A 16,156-nucleotide genomic window follows, 5' to 3' on the forward strand; every position below is an offset into this window, starting at 1 on the left:
TTTATGAATTACCCAGTATTGTTCTTCAGGTTCCTTATACAGTTATTTGAAGATAACTTCAGTAAGAAGTATAGGAGGCTCGGGCTACGCCCTCGCCCCCTATAAATCTTACTGACCTTCTATGCCTTTATAGGGGGTCAGTAACTGACTATTTTATACTTAATAATGTAGCACGTCTGCATGACGATAGTGTAAAATTCTGAAGAAGTTTTGAATTGTATTCGTTCTAGAGCTCAGGTAATGTCAACGGTTACATGGCGGTCGCTAAAACCGTAATCATGAAACATTAAAAATTTCTTTTATAATTCAACTGGTGCAAATGAGCTGAAATCGGTAGGAGAGTTTTCATGCATATCAATTGCAACATGTTTTGATATTTATAATGATGTTTTCATGTCATGATATTTACATGATGGTTGATAATTATCATGATGTTTGATATTTTTCATGTTTTGATATTCATCATGATGTTTTGATATTTTTCATGTTTTGTCAAATTGATATTTATATAATGTTTTAATGTTATGATATTTACATGATGTTTTGATATTTATCATGATGCTTTGATGTTTATCATGATGTTATGATAGTCATCGTGCTTCGTCCGTAGTCATGCGCCGTGCGTCGTGCGTAAAACGCTACTCCTCCTTAACCCTTGAGTGCCATATTTGGTGTGAAACATCATTGGGAACGGATAATCATTTTTTGAATAAATGAGCCTGGCCCGACCCCTAGGGGCTGAGGGGTGGGGCCCCAAAAGGGCAAATTTTCTTAATTATAGCTTTAAAATCCTACTCCTCCATTATCCTTGGATGGATGGCAACCAAATTTGGTTTGGCACATTGTTGGAAAAGGGTAATTATGCTTTTATATATATGAGTCTGCACCGACCCCTAGGGGCTGAGAGGTAGGGCCCCAAAAGGGGAAATATTCTTAATTTTAGCTTTAAAATCCCACTCCCTCCTTCATCCGTGGATGGATTTTATCCATATTTAGTGTGAAACATCATTGGGGAAGGATCATATTTTATATAAACGAGTTAGGTTCGACACCTGGGTACAGAGGGGCGGGGCTCAGAAGGGGGAACTTTGATGAAATTTGGCTTTAAAATCCTTCTCCTTCTTAACCCTTGAGTGGATAGCAACCATATTTGATGTGAAACATCATTGGGGAAGGATAATCATATTTCATATAAACGAGTTAGGTCCAACCCCTGGTGACAGAGAGACGGGGCACAGAAGGTTGAACTTTGATAAAATTTGGCTTTAAAATCCTACTCCTCCTCAACCCTTGAGTGAATTTCATCCACATCTGTTGTAAAACATCATCGTCGAAGTGCAATCATATTTTATATGAACGAGTTGAGGGACAGGGCTCAGAAGGGGGAATTTGGAAAAAATTGGCGTAAAAATCCTACATTTGTTGTACTCCTTCTTAACCCTTGAGTGGATTACATCCATATTTGATGTAAAACACCATTGGGGAAAAGGCATTCATATTTAATATAAACGAGTTAGGTCCGACGACTGGGGACAGAGGGACGGGGCTGAGAAGGAGCAATTTGACTGAAATTTGGCTTTAAAATCATACTTCTCCTTTACAATTGAGTGAATACAATGTAATTACCATAATTGGTATGAAACATCATTGGGGGAAGACAATCATATTTTTAATATAAATGATTTGACTCTTTTGGACAAAGGGGCGGGACTCAACAAATGACCTTCACCTATTTCAGAAACTTACATATTAAACTAAAATGCTTATATAATTGTTAACCAATACTTTATACTGTGACTGTTTTGTGCCATGAGTCAGATGACCGTTAAGGCCCATGGCCTCTTGTTTATATTTATCAGGATGTTTTTATGTTTTGATATGTTTCATGTTTTGATATTTATCATGTTTTGATATTTATCATGTTTTGATGATATGATATTTACAAATATACTTTGCAGATTATATTTTCTAAATGGTCTATAACTTTTTGTTTATGTATTTTAAACATCGTAGGCATTTATTGGACATAGTAATGGTATATTATTATAATCATGTTTCTAATTGCATATATATATATATATATATAACTGTTTTTATAGTTGTGTTTTTCTTTTATATGTATATATATATGTGTGTGTGTTGGGGGGGGGGTCTGTGTGTGAGATAATTATCTGTTGGTGTGTATAGTTATAAACAATGTTAATTTGTATATTTTCTATGTGAAATTATATGTATGAAATATATCTGTGAGTGTGCTATTTGTATATGCAAGTGTGTGTGGATATGGTCATCTGCTGATGTGTATGACTTGTATAATTTGATGTGAAAGTTAAAAAAACAACATGATATTTACATAATGTTTTGATATTTATCATGATGTTTTTATATTTTTCATGTTTTGATATTTATCATGATGTTTTGATGTTATGATATTTATCATAATTTTTTAATATTTTTTCATGTTTTGATATTTATCATGTTTTGATGATATGATATTTACAAATATACTTTGCAGATTATATTTTCTAAATGGTCTATAACTTTTTGTTTATGTATTTTAAACATCGTAGGCATTTATTGGACATAGTATGGTATATATTTATAATCATGTTTCTAATTGCATATATATATATATATATAACTGTTTTATAGTTGTGTTTTCTTTTTATGTATATATATATATGTGTGTGTGGGTGTGTGTGTGGGGGGGGGGTTCTGGGGTCTGTGAGATAATTATCTGTTGGTGGTGTATAGTTATAACAATGTTAATTTGTATATTTCTATGTGAAATCATATGTATGAAATATATCTGTGAGTGTGCTATTTGTATATGCAAGTGTGTGTGGATATGGTCATCTGCTGATGTGTATGACTTGTATAATTTGATGTGAAAGTTAAAAAAACAACATGATATTTACATAATGTTTTGATATTTATCATGATGTTTTGATATTTTTCATGTTTCGATATTTATCATGATGTTTTGATGTTATGATATTTATCATAATTTTTTAATATTTTTTCATGTTTTGATATGTATATGATGTTTTGATATTTTTCATGTTTTGATATTTATCATAATTTTTTGATATTTATCATGTTTTGATATTAACATGATGTTTTGATATTAACATGATGTTTTGATATTTTTCATGTTTTGTGTTTATCATGATGTTCTGATGTTATGTGTACCGTTTTACCATACAAACGACAATCTAATCTACATTTGTATATGTCTGATAAGTTGGAATCAATCCGTTATTTTTGCTCAGAATAGCAATATATCGCAACTCTACCTCTTAGAGTTTGAAAATGAAAATACCTCGATTTTTAGATCACCTGACCCGAAGGGCGATGACGTCACACAAGGTACAAAGGTACAACGCCTTATACATGTATTTGTACTCATTAACATGGTGGGCACACCGCCGCTTGCGATGTTTGTTTACATTTTATTGTAATAAATAGTACGTCAATCCGAGAACTATTGCGTTTTTTTAATTTCAAAAATTGTAACTAAAATATTTAACAATAAAATATATATTTAAACATATGGTATTCATATATTTTACACTTTTTATACTCCATTTTGACCGCCACGAGAAAACACGGTCGCCATTACGTATAATTATTAGAAGAGATGGCGTGACGTCACAGAAAGTTTACACCTGGGTCCTTTGCGAATATCAACTTGATATTACAAATTAAATTTAAATTTCCCCAAAATATCATACTAACATTTAATAAGCAATTACTGTTTTCTAAGTATTTCTTGGTAAAACACCTGCGATGTGTAATTATGACCAAATTAAAATTTGCTTTCGTAGATCACCCCAAGCGCACGGCAGCCATTACGTGCATTACTCCCGAGATGCCAAATTTCGTCCCTTTTCAAAGTCACAAAATTACGTATTCTGGATAATTTTTGCCGTTGAATTTTACCGTGAATTTTGCCCACGATCCAATTTTAACAATAAAATTGCACCCTCTCATATGTAATGGTAAATGATGTCGATGTTTTCTTAGCATGCATACCTCTCCTGTCCAACTAAATCTCCATCAAAGATTAACAGAAAGCATTCAGTTCCCGAGGTTTCCAAAAGACAAAAGCTTACCAGGAAATACATCGACTTATACAGTGTAGAAAGGACAAGGAGCTCCCGACACGTAAGTGTTTTTTTCCTTCAACATACCGCCATTCATATAACTCTAGAACAACTCATAGTCAAAAACACGTAAATGGAGGTAACCACTAACGCTTTACTTCTTCATTCAATGTGACGTTATGTTACCGTCATAAAAGATATTTTTAGGTCATCTGACCCAAAGGGTCAGGATGACCTATAGTCATCATGCACCGTCCGTCGTCGTCCGCCGTCCGCCGTCCGCCGTCCGCCGTCCGCCGTGCGTAAACTTTTCATTCAAACAACTTCTTCTCAATAACCGTAAGGCCCACAGTACTCATATTTGGCCTGTAGCATACTTGGATGAAGGGCTATCAAAGTTGTGAAAATAAATGACCTTGACCTGCTTTCAAGGTCACAGGGGTCAAATAGGCTTAAATCTTTGAACGACTTCTTCTAACTAACCAAAAGGTCCAGGGTACTCATATTTGGCCTGTAGCATGCTGGGATGAAGGGCTACAAAAGTTGTGAAAATTAGTGACCTTGACGTCAAGGTCACCAGGTCAAATAGGCTAAAATCTTTGAACGACTTCTTCTAACTAACCGAAAGGTCAAGGGTGCTCATATTTGGCCTGTAGCATGCTGGGATGAAGGGCTACAATAGTTGTGAAAATTAGTGACCTTGACGTACTGTCAAGGTCACCAGGGGTCAAATAGGCTAACATCTTTGAACAACTTCTTCTAACTAACCGAAAGGTCCAGGGTACTCATATTTGGCCTGTAGCATGCTGGGATAAAGGGCTACCAAAGTTGTGAAAAAAAATGACCTTGACCTACTTTCAAGGTCACAGGGGTCAAATAGGCTCAAATCTTTGAACGACTTCTTCTAACTAACCAAAAGGTCCAGGGGCCAGTAGCATGCTGGGATGAAGGGCTACAAAAGTTGTGAAATAATGACCTTGACGTATTGTCAAGGTCACGGGGGTCAAATAGTCTAAAATCTTTGAACGACTTCTTTTAACTAACCGAAAGATCCAGGGTACTCATAGCATTTGGCCTATAAACTTGCGGGGGATGAATCTTTGGGCTTTACTACCGAAAAGTTGTGAAAAATGAATGACCAAGTTGTGAAATAATGACCTTGACCTACTTTGAAGGTCACAGGGGTCAAATAGGCTAAAATCTTTGAACGATTTTTGTTAATTAACCCAAAAGTCCAGGATACTCATATTTTGCTGGTGGCATGCTGGGATGAGGGGTTACCATAGTTATAAAAATGAATGACCTTGACCTTCTTTCAAGGTCACAGTGGTCAATTAAGCTAAAATCTTTTAACTACACCTTTTAATTAGCCAAAAGGTCCAGGGTATTCATATTTAGTCAATAGCATGCTGAGATAAAGGGCTATCAAAGTTGTGGAAATGAATAACCTTGACCTACTTTCAAGGTTACGAGAGTCAAATATTCCAAAATCTTGAATTTGAACTTCTTCTCAAGTTCTAGCAGTGTGATTAAGCTGAAACCTGCATGAAATGATCCTGACATGGTCCCGACCAAGTGTTGTTATATTTTATGTTGATCCAAAATCCAAGATGGCTGCCACAGATGATCCAAGATGGCTGCCACAGATGCCATCTTGAAAACACATTTGAACTTTCTCAAGTTCAAGTTTTAACTGAAACTTGAAACATGAAATGCGACTGATATGATCTTGTCAAAGTGTTGTTATATCTCTGGTTGATCCCAGATTGGAGATGGCTACCATGACACCATATCTAATTATTTTCCTATACAGCTATTGCCAAGATAGTCAGATGACCGTTAAGGCCCTTGGGCCTCTTGTTATGATTATGTAAAGGCGTTACAAAACTCATTTCATTCTCTGTCATTTCACAAAAGTGTTTGGATGAATAGAAATAATTAGTCACTTAACCTAATGAAGATGATACACCGGTTACCCGGATGAGGCTAACCGGTGTATAGTGGAAAAATTACCCTGATATTTTGAGTGACTACAATCAGGACACTGAAGGTGTAACATTTGTTTAGTCTGACTTCCTAGTCCGTGGAGGAGTGAGAATGGTGTTTCGCTTCAACAACGACAATCCGATTGATTTCATGCTTGGATTTTGTTTTGTTTTGAAAATAATGGACATAGACAGAAATATATAACGTTTTTGACTATAATAGTCTAATTATCATTGACCATGTTAAGCATAGACTGTCATCGATGATTCTTGTGTACATTTCACTCCCGTCAGGTCAAAACGAAAATTTTCTCGAATAAAACAAATACCATATCCAACTACAACGGATTGTATATGCCTATCATAAGTTTTCATAAACATTTGCTACATTATAAAAGTTTTCCAGAAGTTTTCAGCGAAATTGTAGAACCTTTATTTAAAGTGTTGAGATATATTGCTTCAAAGAATTATTCAGATATGCAGCAATGGATTTTTCAGCAGTTTCCAGGCACGTTTGAACCGACTTTGGTGGAAAGGACACGCCGAGAATTTCGGAGGCGTGAGACGAATTGTTTAAACTCTCGCGTGAGCCTGCCAATATCCAGTAGTATGATAATGGTAGGGATCACACACAAAATCAGCGCCCCGCCGTAGCCGATGTTAGCTGCAGATTGTCGGTCGTCAGGGGCACTTATCAGCTTACGCTTGAACGAAGACAATTCCTTTGGATTTACACCAAGCTCTTCTTTCAGTTTTTTGATACGCTCTTCCAACTCCGCTTGGTTCAACGAACTGCTTTTTAAACAGGCACATTTAGAGCAGGATACCGATCGTGAAAGAGATTCTGTAACTGAAAGAAAACAGAGATATTAGTTTTAATTTGATAGATTTAATAAGTGATTTATATGTTCAAGCGGTCTTAATTCATATAAATATGTTAAACTGTGTTATATGTTAGCATTATGGAAAGTACGTTTATTTATAAGTTTATATTTTATAGCTTCTATTTTAAGAATGTAACAGCAAATATTGTAAAACTATTTACTTTAAAATAGAGTCTAGAGAAATAACTCAATGAATTGTTATCCTAATTTCCTAAAACAAATCATCAAATCCCATTAAACAATTTTTCTGACTCGTACAACCTTGTAATATCGGCTGGCTTCGACCAGCAATCCTCAGGTAGACATATATATTACACGGGAAATTTAAAGTGCATTGTTCTACCTCGGGTATGCTTAATCAAGTTTGAGATAGGCCGGCCTAGAAGTTTAAGGTCGCGGCTGGAACTCTGGAGTTTAGTATGTTTGTGAGTAAGAGTAGGAATTGACCGAATACCCTGTAGAGCGTTACGGAAATAATAGTCCTTTGTTGCCAGAGACGAACATTTCGTCTTTATATTAACTGCAAAGTAACAAACTGACGGAGGGCTTACTGTTAATAAAAATAATCTCACGAAAGTTCCTCTTACCGGACGGAAGTGACGTGTTTGCCAAATCAACGGAAGTGATGGTATTGAAGAGTTGAGGTGTTGACTGGGACGACGTGTCCTGACCTGCTACGGATCCCGTACTGCTAGATTCGTAAGCAGGATCAAGTGACGAACTTGTAGGTGCACTGGTTGTCATTGGAAGATTGATTCTGGCCACCGATGAAGAACCACTACTTGCTATCGTTGATGAGGTACTGATTATCGTTGTCGGGGCAACGTTCGGATTCGGATTCTGTTGGCCAGGTGGGACCATGGGAAACGTACAGATGTCCTTGAAATCGCTTCTGCTGGCTACAGCGTTAGATGGAACCTCAGTTCTTAGCAGATCTTAAAGAGATAATTGTTAGCGATATTTAAATCAATTAAGTCAAGTTAAGTGATGTTTTGTAAAAGCAAAATACAATATGACACAAATCAAAATCTGATATCAAACACTCTTGACTTTCACTGCGCCACGCGGCCAAACAGTGATATGAATTCATAAAAAAAAAACCGCCGGCCTAGATTTCCACAGAGGACTCTGGTATTGTAACTTCATCTTTGGTCAAGAATACAGATGTTCTGACATTATAAATCTCATTGATAAACTTTATAGTTTTGTTTTGGAAGTGAAGATTAAGGACACAAATACTGTATAATAACATCTTGAAAATAGAAGTGTAATGGTTGTCTGGGATACAGGAGTCTTCTGTGTTAATGTCAACGCGTGATGACGTAAAACATATATCACAATTAAAAGGAAATAGTCAGTAAAATATTAGGAATACTTCCGTAACATGTTGGTGTAATGCATAAACACGCTGGTCGGTGATTTTTCTCCGGGTACTCCAGTTTCCCCTCACCATCAAACTTGGTCCTTAAATGACCCTGGCTCTACAGGACATAAAACCAATGTAGAAACCAAATTGGTATCAAAAGGATTGTCATTGGTGTCCTAAACAGGCCGCATGCAGTCATATATACAGCGATGCACTCACGTACCGACTACATTTCTAAATGATAGGGTTCTACCTACCTCTCACATACTTAGCTTCTCCTTTGCTGAAGGTTACCCCTGCGACATGAGTATATGGAGTACATGAAAGAGAATTGTATTTAAATCCAACACATCCGTTATTTGAAATCACAGTACGGATAACAATCTTTCGGTGAAGCAATATTAGCAATCCGATATGTAGCTCTTGACGCATCGGCAATTGCGGAATCTTGAGTAAAACACCTGCTGATATCTTTGAAAAGAAACAAACAGCAACCATCAATACACAAATACACAATGAAATGTTAAGAGTTAGGAAATGAACAGCATATTACGCCAATCTGTGATCCATCAAGCCTAGTACGTCCTTAAAAGATCTTTGCTGTTAATATGATGGAAAACTAAAACAAACTAATCAAATCAAACCTAATGTATGTGTGTAGCAGAGAAACGGCAGCTGTGAGGCACACGATGCAGAGTTTAAGATGTTGTTGTTAGACATCATAAAACAAGCCTGCTGGGAATCGCTACTTCCAACAAGTGCACTGTCAACATCAATACAGTTGTCCTGCCACTTGGGTTTCCCACCGCTCACACGATATCCTCCCACCCACACAGAGCTGAGAAATAAAATTCAAATTAATTTTTAAGTGATATTCTAAATGACATTTTTTCTTTTTAATTGATGTTATATTATGGTATAAGAGTTAGCTATAACGCAGCTTGTAACAAACACCCAATCAATGTTAAGAGGTGATAAACTGAGAGTGAAGGATCGGTTTTATATACATTTTTGTATATTGTTTAACCAAGTAATCCGCCTAATATGCAGTAATTTCTGCATATTTTTGCATATATGTCACTAGTTTAATAATGGCTGGGATTCCATTGTGACGTCTTGGCTTGACGTCAGTTAACAATGACATGACGTCAGGCTTTGAGGAAATCGTGACATAATGGCGGCTTTCGCAGATTTTGACGTTAATAATCTTTGAAATGTAGGCTGTTGTAGTTACGTGATAAAAGTATCTTAAATGTTGATTTCAAATGCAAGATTTCATGAAACTCGTGTCGAAGTTTCAAAACACAGATATTGTGTTAAAGCCATATGTTCTTCAAATGATTCAATATTCAAACACAAATAACAACACAAATAACAGGAGGTTTCTATTCCACAAGTATTGGTTAATTTTGAAAAAAAAAACCTACAAATTCAAATGGGTAATTTAAAGCATTTGATGTTTTCTTTATTTCAATGTAAATGTTAAGACACAGCAGAAGGGGATGAGTGGTTTTGTGAAAAGAAAATTTGAAGGTTTTCTTTTTCTTGAATTTATATATATGATTCAATTTGAAAATGATACACACAAATCATGATGCACCGTGAGATATTCTCTACAAGACAAGTTAGATACCTTAGACATTTAGCGTTAACAGTTGCATCATCTGTGTGCTCAATATATATTTTCTATTTTTTAATTAAACAAACCCCACCTAGGAGGACTGACGAACAGGTTACCAAGGCTTTCTGCAACAGGTAGAAAAGGTGATAGTCATAATCCGTGCGATTGGTGATGTGGGCTAGAGTCATATTGTCGGTCTCGCAGATTGCTTTAGCGTCAAACCAGGACTTCGATGGGGAATAAAACTTGTACAAACACCATTGGTAATCTAAAACAAAATAAGGAGTTTAAATGTGTATGAGATGTTTGTAAAAACAATTAATAATAACAAGCTTACAGTAAGTGTTGCAAGCAACACACGTCCCCTGCCGTCAATTACATTTTCTAATCTATGGCAAGTTATTTTTGCTTAGTTATCATTGTATGAAGTTTGAACAAATTATATTGATGTGTTCTTAAATTATCGTCTGGAAACGAAGATTTGTGAAACACACTATGTTTAGCAATAGTGACCTTTGCATTTCGACCCGAAATTCACTCTCATGCTATGTGTTCTCCTGTGTTATCATTGTATGAAGTTTGAACACATTCCGTTCTCAAGTAATCATTCGGAAAATAATTAAACTGTGAACTTTGTAGTTGACCTTTGGACCCAAAATTAAATCCCAAGCTGTATTTTCTCAAATGCTACTATTGTGTGAAGCTTGATCAGAAATCCATTGATTTTTTTTATCAAGTTATCGTATGGAAACAGGGAAATTTTAAGCAATCTGTTTTTTAGTAACAGTGACCTTTGTTGTTGACCTTTTGACCCCGAATTTAACCCAAGCTGTATTTTCTCATATGTTTCGATTTTGTAAAATTTGATGCCGATTCCGTTGATATATTCTCATCCGGGAACTAAAATATGAGAAACAATCTTTTTTTTTAGTAACAGTGACCTTTGTAGAATTGATATTTTGACCCCAAACTCAATCCCAAGTTATTTTTCTTAAATGCCTCAAATGTGTGAAGTTTGATCAAAATCCGTTGATATTTTCTCAAGTTATCATCTGGAAACTAACATTTTGTAAAGCAATCTATTTTTAGTAACAGTGACCTTTGTAGTTGACATTTCGACCCCAAATTCAAACCCAAGCTGGTTTTTTTCTCAAATGCTATCATTGTGTGAAGCAAGATCACAATCCGTTGTTTTATTTCTCAAGTTATCGTCTGGAAACAGAGAAAATTATAAATAATCTAATTTTAGTAACAGTGGCCTTTTTGTTCACCTTTTGACCTCAAAGTCAATCCCAAGCTGTATTTCTTCATATGCTGCCATTGTGTAAGCTTGATCAATATCGGCTGATTTTTTCTCAAGTTATTGTTTGGAAGCTAATATATGTGAAACGAAACAATCTATTTTAGTCACAGTGACCTTTGTTGTTGACCCTTTGAGCCTCAAAATCAATTCAAAGCTATGTTATCTCCTCTGTTCCCATTGTGTGAAGTGTGAACAAATTCCGTTGATGTGTTCTCAAGCTATTATTCGGGAACTAAAGTTTGTGAAACACTCTGATTTTAGTAACAGTGACCTTTGTAGTTGACCTTTCGACCCCAAATTCAATCCAATATTTACACATATGATATCATTGTGTGAAGTTTGAACAAGTTCCGTTGATGTGTTCTCAAGTTAAAGTGTGGAAACGCAACATTTTAACAATCTATTTTTAGTAACAGTGACATTTGTTGTTGACCTTTTGACCTTAAAGTCAATCCCAAACTATGTTATCTCCTTTGTTACCATTTTGTGAAGTTTGAACAAATTCCGTAAATGTGTTCCCAAGCTATCATCCGGGAACTAAAATTTGTGAAACAATCTATTTTTAGTAACAGTGACCTTCGTAGTCGACATTCCGACCCCAAATTTAATCCCAGGCTGTATTATTACATATGCTACCATTGTGTGAAGCTTGATCAAAATCCGTTGATTTTTTCTGAAGTTATCGTCTGGAAACGAAATGATTTAAAAAAATTTTTTTTAGTAACAGTGACCTATGTTGTTGACCTTTTGACCCTAAAGTCGATCCCAAGCTATGTTATCTCCTATGTTACCGTTGTGTGAAGTTTAAACAAATTCCGTTGATGTGTTTTCAAGCTATCATCCGGGAACTTCAATTTGTGAAACAATCTATTTTTAGTAACAGAGATCTTTTTAGTTGACCTTTCGTCCCCAAATTCAATCCCAAGCTGTATTTACCATATGCTACCATTGTGTGAAGTTTGATCAAAATCCATCTATCAGTTCTCAAGTTATCATCTAGAAAAAAAAAAGCAAGCCAGACAGTCAGACAGACAGACAAACGGGAACACACACTAATGGATGTCATAAACCTGTTATGTATGACACTAAATACATGTAGTTTAGTGAGCTAAGGGAGATAACTCCTATAGCTTTTTTTATCAATACATCCTATGAAGGTCATATCATTGATTTAGGTTATAGAACTTTCTAGAATATAATCATGTATAAACAAATATGTTTGTAAACATGTTGATTTTAAGTAGAGATCTAGAATGATCTATTTCAGAAATGTTATGTGTGTTTTACCTTGTTTACTGTTTTTTAGTTAGATATTTCTAGAAGTAGAAGGTTCTTCCAATATTCTTGAATTAGGGTTAAGCATATATATACTCTCAGCTGTCCAAGGCTAATCAGAACTGTAATAAGGAGACCTGTTATAAGACATATCAAGAATTGTACAGCGGCCATATAAGATTCTATTGGGAGAGCTATTGTGACTTTATCTGTGGATTATTACAACACTTTGTGTGGATTTATTCATATTGCCTGGAACTTTACAAATCATCGGTGGACATTCAATTTCCTTGTGGATTTGTGATTATTGTTAATTTGAAACCTGGAAGGATCAAGGATTATACCAGGACATTCGCATACAGATAAGTAAACACTTTAAATCATCGTACTAGTCTTGTACCACCACCAATTACTTTAGATATTGTAAACCATCTCTGTATAATATTGTATATATAATTAAATTGTGTTTTGAATTTAGCTGCTGGTTTCTCCTTTCTGTTATTCGTTAATGTAACAGAATTGGGGGCTAGTGTCCGAGATCGATATTTAATTTGTGAAATCTAACTTTGAAAAATTTAAGAAATTGTAAAAATTTGTGTACAAACTTTGAGTTTACATTTGAAACCAACAGCTAGATAAATATGACTACTATGCAGGTAGAACAGTTTGTTAAAGCGCCATCCCTGGAAGTTCTTTTGCAAGTTAGTAAGAAGGATTTACTGTTATTGGGTAAACATTTAGGCCTTACTATCAAAACTAATTTGAGGAAAGCTGAAATTAGGAATGTAATTATAAGATATTTTGTTGACAATGGCAAATTTGACTCTAGTGCATTAGATAGTATAGAGGAAACAGTCACTTCAGAAATCCAAATTAGACAAATGGAACTTGAACATGAAATGAAAATGAAACAAATAGAGAAAGAAATGAGAGAAAGAGAAATAGAAAAGGAGTTAAGAGAAAAAGAAATTGAGAAGAAGTTTAAAAAAAAAAGAGAGAGATCAGATGTTAGAGCTAGAAGAAGCAAAAAAAATTCAAGCTGAAACAGAAAAACTTAGAATTAAAGAATTAGAACTAGCTTCTCAAGACAGTTCAAGTAATCCAACTTTTAGGGGTTTACAAGGAAACAGAGGTTTTGATGTCAGTAGAAACATTAATGGTTAGTTCCTCCTTTTCAAGAGAAAAAAGTTGACAAGTATTTTCCGCATTTTGAGAAAATAGCTGACAGTATGAAAATGGCCTGAAGATAAGCTTACAATGCTTCTTCAGAGAGTGTCTTGATTGGTAAAGCTAGAGACATTTATTCTTCTTTATCTGTAGATGAGATTTCAAATTACCAAGTAGTCAAAAAAGCTATTTTGACAAGCTTATGAGTTAGTTCCTGAGGCTTACCGCCAGAAATTTCGAAACTCGAGGAAAGAGAGATGAACAAACTCATGTAGAATTTGCCAGAGAAAAGGAACAATTATTTAATAGGTGGTGTGATTCTAAAGAAATTGATGAGGATTTCGGTAAATTGAGGCAATTATTGTTGATAGAGGAGTTTAAACGTTGTGTCCACACAAACATAAAAACTCATTTAGATGAGAGAAAAGTTGAAACACTTAGTGAAGCAGCTACAATGGCTGATGATTACGCTCTCACCCACAAAGGCTCATTTGTTAAAAAACAGTTCTCAGACAAAAACAGTACCACAGGTACTAGTAAATTTGGTCAGCCTAGGAACCCAACCTTTAGTGGCCCTTCCAACGACAAACCTAAAAATTAGGTGATAAAACTAAGTCTGATTCTAAAACAGATCATAGGGCAGGTGTGGGGTCTCCTTCTGATCCTGTTTGTAATTACTGCAAGAAAGTAGGGCATGTTATGTCTGAATGTTATTCTCTCCAGCGTAAGGAGCAAAGGCGTAAACAGTCAGTTCCTTCTGTGTTAGCTATGTCAAAGCCTAGTCAGAAACTTAGTGATATTGTGGAAGATTCTAAAGTGTCTGTTGAGATTAAGAGCTCAGAGTCTGATAGTGTCTTGGAGAAGTACTCTTCCTTCATTTCTGAAGGTTTTGTTTCACTTACTAGTGATATTACCAACTGAAAACCTGTGAAGATTTTTTGCGAGATACTGGGGCTTCTCATTCTTTGATATTAGATGGCGTAGTGCCTTTGTCTGAGGAAGACCTCATCTGGTAGTAGTGTTTTTGCTTCAAGGTGTAGAGTTAGGTTTTGTTAATGTGCCTCTCCATTGTGTTTATTTAAAGTCAGATTTGGTTACTGGGCCTGTCACCATTGGTGTTAGACCGGAACTTCCCATAGAGGGCGTGTCGCTCATTTTAGGCAATGACTTGGCTGGAGAGAAAGTTAGGGTAGATCCCTTAGTGTCCAGTATCCCTGATAAAACAGATGATGCTGAGACTATTCAACAGGAATTTCCTGGTATTTTCCCTTCTTGTGCTGTAACTCGTTCAATGAGTAAGAAGGTTTCTGATGTTGCAGTAGTTGAGGATCATTATAGTCCAGGGTTAGGTGACACTTTCTTGGCTCATGATATAAAGGATGTCGGGAGCAAGTGTGATCTTTTGAGCAATCCTGTAGACTTTGATAGTGATAGAGTTGTTCCTAACAAGGGTACTTCTTTGTCTGACATGATGAGCAAATCATCTTTGTCTAGAGAGGAGCTTATAGTAGAACAGGAGAAAGATCCTGAAATCTCCTTATTGTGTAATCGGGCTTTGAGTGAGAAGAGGCTGAGAAAGTCCCGGTTTGTTACTTCCGTCAGTCAGGTGTGTTGATGCGCAAGTGGCGCCCCCCTGATGTGTCTTCCGAGGAAGACTGGAAGGTTGTCAATCAAATAGTTGTTCCACCGAGGTATAGGCAAGATATTCTGAGTTTGTCTCATGACGTACCTATTGGCAGGGCATTTAGGTGTGACCAAGACTTATAACAGGATCTTAGATCACTTCTTTTGGCCCAAGTTGAAACGGGATGTGGCTGATTTTTGTAGGTCTTGTCATACTTGTCAGGTGGTAGGGAAACCTAATCAGAAAATCCCTGTTGCACCTTTGCACCCCATTCCAGCATTTGAGGAACCATTTAGTAGAGTTATTATAGACTGTGTAGGTCCTCTACCCAAAACTAAGTCTGGGAATGAGTATCTTTTAACTATTATGTGTGCTTCCACACGCTTTTCCTGAAGCCATTCCACTAAGGAATATTAAAGCACCTAACATAGTCAAGGCTTTGGTTAAATTTCTTTACATTGGTTGGTCTTCCAAAAGCTGTCCAATCGGACCAAGGTTTCGAATTTCATGTCTGGTATTTTTCAACAAGTCATGTACCAGCTCCAGATCAAGCAGTATAAGTCTAGTGCTTATCATCCAGAGTCTCAGGGTGCTTTAGAACGTTTTTCATCAGACATTGAAGAATATGATGAGATCTTATTGTTTTGAAAACAAAAGAGATTGGGACGAAGGTATATACACATGTTGTTGTTTGGCGTTAGAGAATCTGTACAAGAATCTCTTGGCTTTAGTCCCTTTGAACTTGTGTTTGGACATACTGTACGTGGTCCTTTGAAAATTTTGAAAGACAAAAATTTTGGACGAAGATTCTAAAGTGAATCTCTT

This window comes from Argopecten irradians, chromosome 8 (genome assembly GCF_041381155.1).
Source record: "Argopecten irradians isolate NY chromosome 8, Ai_NY, whole genome shotgun sequence".
NCBI classification, from domain to species: domain Eukaryota; kingdom Metazoa; phylum Mollusca; class Bivalvia; order Pectinida; family Pectinidae; genus Argopecten; species Argopecten irradians.